We start from the raw sequence: 8,025 nt of genomic DNA, 5'->3' as shown, positions 1-8,025 counted from the left end.
ATATGTGCCTTGTGTTTGAGTTTCGCAAATGAAAATGAAATATGAATGTGCCATGAATTATTGTTAGATGTGCATGATTAATTGAATGCTGTCCGGGCTAAGTCCCGAAGGCTTTGTGCTAAGTGAATATATCCGGACTAAGATCCGAAGGCATTTGTGCGAGATACAAATTCCCGGTTAAGCCCCGAAGGCCTTTGTGCGAGATACTAAATCCGGGTTAAGTCCCGAAGGCATTCGTGCGAGTTATTAAATCCGGGTTATGTCCCGAAGGCATTGTGTGAGTTACTAAAACCGGGCTATGTCCCGAAGGCATTTGAACGAGGAGCTATATCCGGTTAAATCCCGAAGGTACGTGATTTGGTAATGAATGAGCTTGCTGTAAAATTCCAGCGAATACTCGAAAAACATCCCAATATGGGGATATGTTACGTATGTGTTGAATTTAATCGAACCCTTACAAATAAATGTTCGCTCAGTTGATAAACGAGCTACCGGCCTTCGGCTAAGTTAGTCTATTGTGTATGTACATAAGGGTTGTTAATGTTGTGAAGCAAGTTTGATATCGGTAAATTGCGTATTGTGAAATATTCCGTTTAGCTAAATGTGTGTTATTCTTTGTTTATGCTGGGATTCCTTGCTCAAAACTTACTAAGCATAAATTGCTTACCCGTTACACTGCTCCTCTGTTATATAGATTTTTGGTTCTCCAGCTATCGGACTCGGGATCTTGAAGTCGAAGTCGCCCACACTATCAAAGGCTCTTTTGGGTACTATTTTGGTTGAATTTTGATATGGCATGTATAGGACTACCCATTGTTGTTTTCGAGTACTTTATGAAATGTATAAGTGTACAGCATATGGCATTAGACCATTCGTGTTTATGAATGTATAGATGGTTTCATGATGTAACTATAGTTGGAATGGAAGTGTTGAGCAAATGATCAGCCATTGGAATGGCTAAGTATGATCATATGTGGGCATATGTATGACAAGGCCCTAGTTGGTCCATGAAACCCCGAAAATAGGTAAGGTTTACTTTGAAAACAGAGGCTGACAGCAGCAGTGGTGTGGATTGGAAAAATCACAAGAATTCGTAGGAGTGGAATTAAATAGTGAATAAATTATGTAATCGAACCTTGATGAATCTACTTTCATATGAAAGTAACGAAACAATCATATGAACAGTACAGTAAGAGATACTCAGGTTCTTGTGGAACAGGGCCAGAACAGTTTCTGGATTCCCTGTTCCGACTTTGGAAATTCACTATAAATTGACCAGAGAGATATCCAAGTCGTAATGGGAAAAGGTCAGTGTAGTCGATCCCTGTAACATGGGAGACTTTGACTAATAAACTGTACTAATTGGCCCGACCAAAAATTCTAGAAAAAATACATAGGTGGGGACATGAGTCTAGTTTCAGGGAAAAATCACAAAACTGATTTTCGAGTTGTGAAACTCAAGATATGATTTTTGAAGCGACTAGTACTCAGACTGGGCAGTGTCTGGAAAAATTTTTCAAAGTTTGTTAACATCTCGTGTCCGACTCCGGTGTCGGTCTCGGGTTCGGGGTGTTACATTAAATCCCTTACAACGACATAAACTCTCATAAGTTCAGATCTGAATTACTAGTCCAGGCTAAATTCAGTCCTTAATCGGACTACCCGTCTGGGCTAAATCCTTAATGCACCCATATTCTTTGGGAGGCTCGAGCACTTAAGGAACACCCATCCAGGCTAGATCCTTTCTATATTGAGATCAACGGATTACCCATCTGGGCTAAATCCTTTTCTGCAACACATGCAGGATCTCATGTCATGTAAACAATGATTTATCCATCGAATATCCCTCTTTATTCAATCGGGAATTTTCACTTTTCATCAAGTATATCAATATGAATAGATGATTATGCAATGTACATTCAAACCAACTCATTTTCATGTTTATTAAACATTAAACTATACAATAAAAATAACATAGCAACTTGTTTCCATACAACTTACTCATTTCATTTAATATGTCATGCTCTATCAAACTTCCATTAATATCAATTTCAACACAATCATAGCAATATATATTTTATGTATAACAATAATAACATAAAAAATATGCTTATTAAATCACATGAACTTACCTCGAATACGGAAACGACAAAATTACCATTTTAGTCCAAAATTTGTATTTTCCCGATTTAAGCCCGAAGCTCGATTTCCTTGATCTATCATTTCAAATACAGCCTATTTAGGACTCACATTATTCAAATTGACTCAAAATCATATTTTGGAAAAAATACATTTTTGCCCCTAAACTTTGTCGAAATTACATTTTTACCCCTAGGCTCGTAAAATGATTTTTATTCAATTTTCCCATTCTATAAGCCTAGCTGAACCATTTTCATAACTATAGCAAACTACAATTCTCATCATAACACCCTTTTATATTGTTTTTACAACTTTTACAAAACGGTCCTTTCGGACGTTTTCGTCAAAAATCGCTTAGTAAAAGTCGTTTATTTAACACCCAACACTCATTTTCTACCATTAGACATCAAAATGCATGCATGTAGCACATGGGTAAATTTTTAAACATGAACCCTAGCTCAAATTAATGGTAGAAATAGATAGATCTTGTTACGAGGATTGCAAAAACATAAAAATCATTAAAAACGGGGCTAGAACGGACTTACAATCGAGTTTGGTAGCTTGAAAAACCCTAGCCATGGTTTCTCCATGCAATTTTCGGCCAAGAGGTTGAAGATGACAAAATTTGGCTTTTAATTTTGTTTTTAATTCATTTTAATAACTAAATGACCAAAATGCCCTTAATGAAAAACTATGAAAACATGCCTAACCATGCCCATTTTTGTCCACCAACTTAACCAATGGTATAATTCCATATAAAGACCTCCAATTTAAAATTTCATAACAATTGGACACCTTTAGCATGTAGAACTCAACTTTTTCACTTTTTACGATTTAGTCCTTTTGACTAAATTGTGTGTCCAAACGTCAAAATTTTTGAACAAAATTTTCACAAAATCATCCCGTGAAATTGTAGACCATAAAAATATAATAAGAATAAATTTTCTTGCATCGATTTTGTGATCCTGAAACCACTGTTCCGTGTAGGCCTTAAATCGAGATGTTACATTTCTCCCCCCTTTAGGGATTTTCGTCCCCAAAAATCTTACCAGAAAAGTGGTTTTGGTTTTTCACTTGGATTCCTCAATCCTATAATCGATATCAAGGAACTTTCACTCAAGGCTGAACTTTGACTACATATCTCTTTAAATTCCACAAACAAGAATCATGAACGGTTTTTGCTTTACAACACTTTCACTGCAATTTAATCTTTATCAGAAAGTTCATGTATTCAAAAGTCTGATCCATACCATCATGTTACATATACATTCATACCTGAATCTTTTTCGAATTCGAATAGTGAAACTAGCTAGTTCATCTTGGCCTCATACACTTTATAATTCCACACAGTCTGATTATTTGCTAATTAAACTCTCAACTACATTTCATTACAAAGCCTCCTCTGGCTTTCCCAAGAAATCATGATATGAAACCCGGATCTCAATCCGATTAGTGGAGACTAGAATCTCAAGATGTCCAAAATTCATAAAGACAAGAAATTCTTCGAACCTAATGAGCGAAAATTCAGTACATATCAGCATGATTTACATATATCGTCAAACATTTAACAACACGCTACATATCACTTTCCTCTTTCAAGGACAGGAATAATCTAGACAAGAAAACCATATTAACTTTCTCTATTTCCATTCTGATGTCAATACTGGCTGAGATAACTCTGGTAGAACCTGATGCTCGGCTTTAACCCCATTAAAATTTCAAATATTCTTACACAAGGATCATACAATAACTATCTCATCATCTTTTAATACCCAAGTCATTTGCACTGAATCAAACTTAGGTCTTTCTATGACATCAGATACTTTAAGCTATCACTTGCCTTGTTGTCTTAAAAACATCACCATTCAAACAACAATACATCACTGAAAATCAAGAAGTCTTTGCTCAACACAAACTAGACCAGTTCAAAGGCTTCAGTTAGCAATGTTCTCATCTGTCTAAACTTTGCCAAACATGAATAAAGCCATTAATTTCACAAAATGAAGATTTTACCACTTAAGCCTTTGCCAATGTTAAATCCTTATACAAAAATTTAGAGACATCCAAATACTAAGATCACCAAATTATCATGATCAAATCAGAAGCATAATCACACTTGATATATATATCACAATCTAAAGGTCATACTTTAACTATAAGCCATGTTCGACAAGTTACTAGATAAAGATGACCAAGAGTTCAAGATAAGGAAATCCATAACGGAGAAATCTAGAATATAGAAATCCAACATAAAGAAATCCAGAAGAAAATATCATTCTGACCACCAAAGATAGATGCAACAAGAAGAATATACCTTCCATATACATATCGGGCAAATCAACTATTAGAAGAAACCGAATCATAGCGTCATGTGTGTTTTCTCATAAAGTCTTAATTGACAAAATGTAATAGAATACCCAAGAGAAATGGAACAACACTGATTATAAACCAATCAGGTTATCAATGCCTTAATCAAACATCAAGATTAGAAAACATCCTTGTACAATAACAATTTATTAGGAGATAGATAGTCATAATAACACTTCCTAGAACAAATAAATCCTTAGGGTACCTCAAGAGAGACAGTCATAATCCACTCACTGTAAGCTGTTACACTCAAATGTCATACATTTCAAATATTATTCCTTCAATTATTTTTGTCATCACTAATCTCGTATTATTTCTTTCACTGAAAAAAATAAGTTCAAAAGAATTCTGGTTACCACATTCTTTCAACATCGTGTCTAAATCAGTCGGTTTACCAAAGTTAATTTCTCTTCTCATCAAATAAATCCTTAGGGTACCTCAAGAGAGACAGTCATAATCCACTCACTGTAAGCTGTTACACTCAAATGTCATACATTTCAAATATTATTCCTTCAATTATTTTTGTCATCAATAATCTCGTATTATTTCTTTCACTGAAGAAAATAAGTTCAAAAGAATTCTGGTTACCACATTCTTTCAACATCGTGTCTAAATTAGTCGGTTTACCAAAGCTAATTTCTCCTCTCATTATGATATTTCGTAAACCGAATAATCTTTAAATCATCCTGATATCTTTCTAGTTCTATATTTGCTTATCAATTCATTTACAAACTATGACCATATTTATAAACGTTCCACAACTAAACTCTTTGGTTTCACACTTGGGAGCTTATCCTACACATCTCATAAAATCCTTTATAAACACCACTCTGGTAAGGAGGTAGGGTCGTAAGATCCCTAACTTATCTCTCATACGTATATACATATGTCACTATTTCATCATTATAGTCATATAACTCGATTCAATCAATTTAGCACATTTATTAAAGCTATGCGAGTTTGCCAATCATACTTACTCAAACAAGCATACAGGAACATTCGTTCTATCAATAGGGTGGGTGAGTTACTCAAATACATACATTCACTCAAGCAAATCAGTCATATACATCATACGGCTATCAATTAAACATAAATAAACTCATTACAATATATCCCTTTATCTCACTCATGGATATCATTGCAATCCATCAATATTCAAGTCTAATCGGGACAGTGACATTTTTATCCATAACATGATATTGTAAACCTTCATTCATACTTTTATGAATTTCTTTTTATCACATTCACTTAATCAAACAAGTCAAGTGCACAATATCATATGAACATCAAACAAGCGTAGGTACTCATCGTAACATGAACTTTCATCTCACATGTTATCACATATATCATGAAATTTTATTCATAATTTTCTGAATCCAGGCTTATCACGACTATACTTTCCCCGAATACCTTAGCATCGCATTTAACATGGTCGGTGTAGCTCGGTTGGAAATTACCTTTGTCCAAACAAGATGGTTCTCATTCACGCCAAGAGACATCACACTATCACAGATTGGTGGCATGTATAGCTAGGCTCTCATTCATGTTAGGTTAGTCAAAGAACTGACTAACCATAGCTCTAATACCACTAAATGTAACACCCCTTACCTGTGTCCTATGTCGGGACAGGGTACGAGGCATTACCAAACTTAAACACAAACAATCATGCAAATCGGGCCATAAAATTTCGTTCAAATTTAAAAATTTTCTATTTTTATCTTAAAGTCCCTTATTTGGGCCTACTAGGCCTTAAGCATGCTATGAAAGTGATTAGGGACTAAACCGGGAACTTTGGAAGGTTTGGGAAAATTTATGAATTTTTTTCCATGAAGCGGAGCCACAGGCCCATGTGGACATAGAGACACGTCCGTGTGTCTTCGACATGCCCATGTCCTCAGGCCGTGTAACTCTGACTATGATGTCATCATGCAAAATGAACCACACGGCCAAGCCACATACCCGTGTGCTAGGCCGTGCCCTCCACACGGCTAAAACACATGGCCGTGTATTTGCTTGTGTGACTAACACTTAGGCTATTTTCCAAGCCTTTGTCTTACCCTTAATCTCTACAATTTATTACATATATTAAGGACACATATCATGACATCATTTTTGTAAGAGCCCAAATTTGACCGGACTGAAAACCAAATAAAGAGGGATAAAAAAATAAACTATTTTTTATTTAACAGTCCAAGTCCATGTTACAAAGCCCAAACAGTGGGCCCAAAAATCAAATATTTCAGACCCATTAAACCTAAAGCTACCCAGTGGACCCACTTAGCCCAAATACAAAAGCCTATACCCGGTTACAACCACCTAGCAAACCCAGACCTAAACAGACCCAGGACTAAAGTGGCCCAACTGGACCAATTCATTACACCAAGGCAAGAAACCCTAGGGTTTCTGCCTATTCCTTCTGGCGCCGCAATGTCTTCTGGAAGCTTCGAGGAGCGTCTGTCCAGTTCCCCGAATCAAGACGGTCATCAATGCTCTGTCTCATCAGTGCTGTGACCCCTCAACTTCACCACCATGCATCGCGCCACCATCAGCGCGCGAATCACGTCGAAATCATCATGCGCCACAATCCAGTACTAGACCCATCAGCGCATAGTCATGGGTGCTTGAACGGAATCTTCGCGATTCACCTACAAAAGAAAAGGAAACATAGCAGATACGAAAAACAGAAAAAGGAAACTAAAATAAAAAGATTTCAACAGATCACAATCAAAGATATGGTGGATACAACAGACAAGAAATGGAAAGAAATCTTCGATTTCTTTCCCAGTTTATGTAATAACAGTAGTGCTATAAAAGCCCGAATGAAAACTATGTAAGGGGACCGGATTTTGGAGAGAATAGAAATATGCTTACATATTCGATTCAAAAAAATACAAACAGTTTCTAAAAGGTGATTTAATCGTGTACCTTGTTCTTATTTTAGCATGCATATATAAATCGTTCTAAGCAAAAATTGTTGAGGTTTTCTTAAAAAAAGAAAGAGGTTACCGGTGACTTACCAAGGAAAGCGAAGGCTTTTAGCCTTTTGAACCTCCGTGTACGACGGCGCGTGAGTGTGTGTAGGACCAATGGTAGGAGCGTGGCCTACAGAGGCCAGACCCCGGGGTTCCTTTCCTCCCTTTCTCTTTCAGAGATTCTCTCTGAGTTTTTTTTAACACAGGCTTCTAAATGATTTTTTTAAAGTGAAATTTTGTCTTATATAGCCCAAGAGAAACGACGCTGTTTTAGCTTAGTCTGATAAGTTTAAAACAACGATGTTTTAAAACCCTAGGATCCGCGTGTTGACCCGATTACCCGGGGAGGATCTGCACATTTTTAAAGATTGGGTTAATTACCCAATTGGTCCTTCCACCTTTTTTGCGTTTATAATTATGTTTCATTCTATTTCTAATTTAGTCCTAATGAATTAATTTTATTTCAATTTAGTCCCAACAGAAAGCATTCTAAGGCTTATAACGAAAAGCTACCGTTTTGGGAATAGGCAATTTGCCCAATGAGTCC

This window comes from Gossypium hirsutum, chromosome A04, assembly GCF_007990345.1.
Source record: "Gossypium hirsutum isolate 1008001.06 chromosome A04, Gossypium_hirsutum_v2.1, whole genome shotgun sequence".
Taxonomy (NCBI): Eukaryota; Viridiplantae; Streptophyta; class Magnoliopsida; order Malvales; family Malvaceae; genus Gossypium; species Gossypium hirsutum.
Note: the sequence above shows the minus strand (reverse complement) of the source record.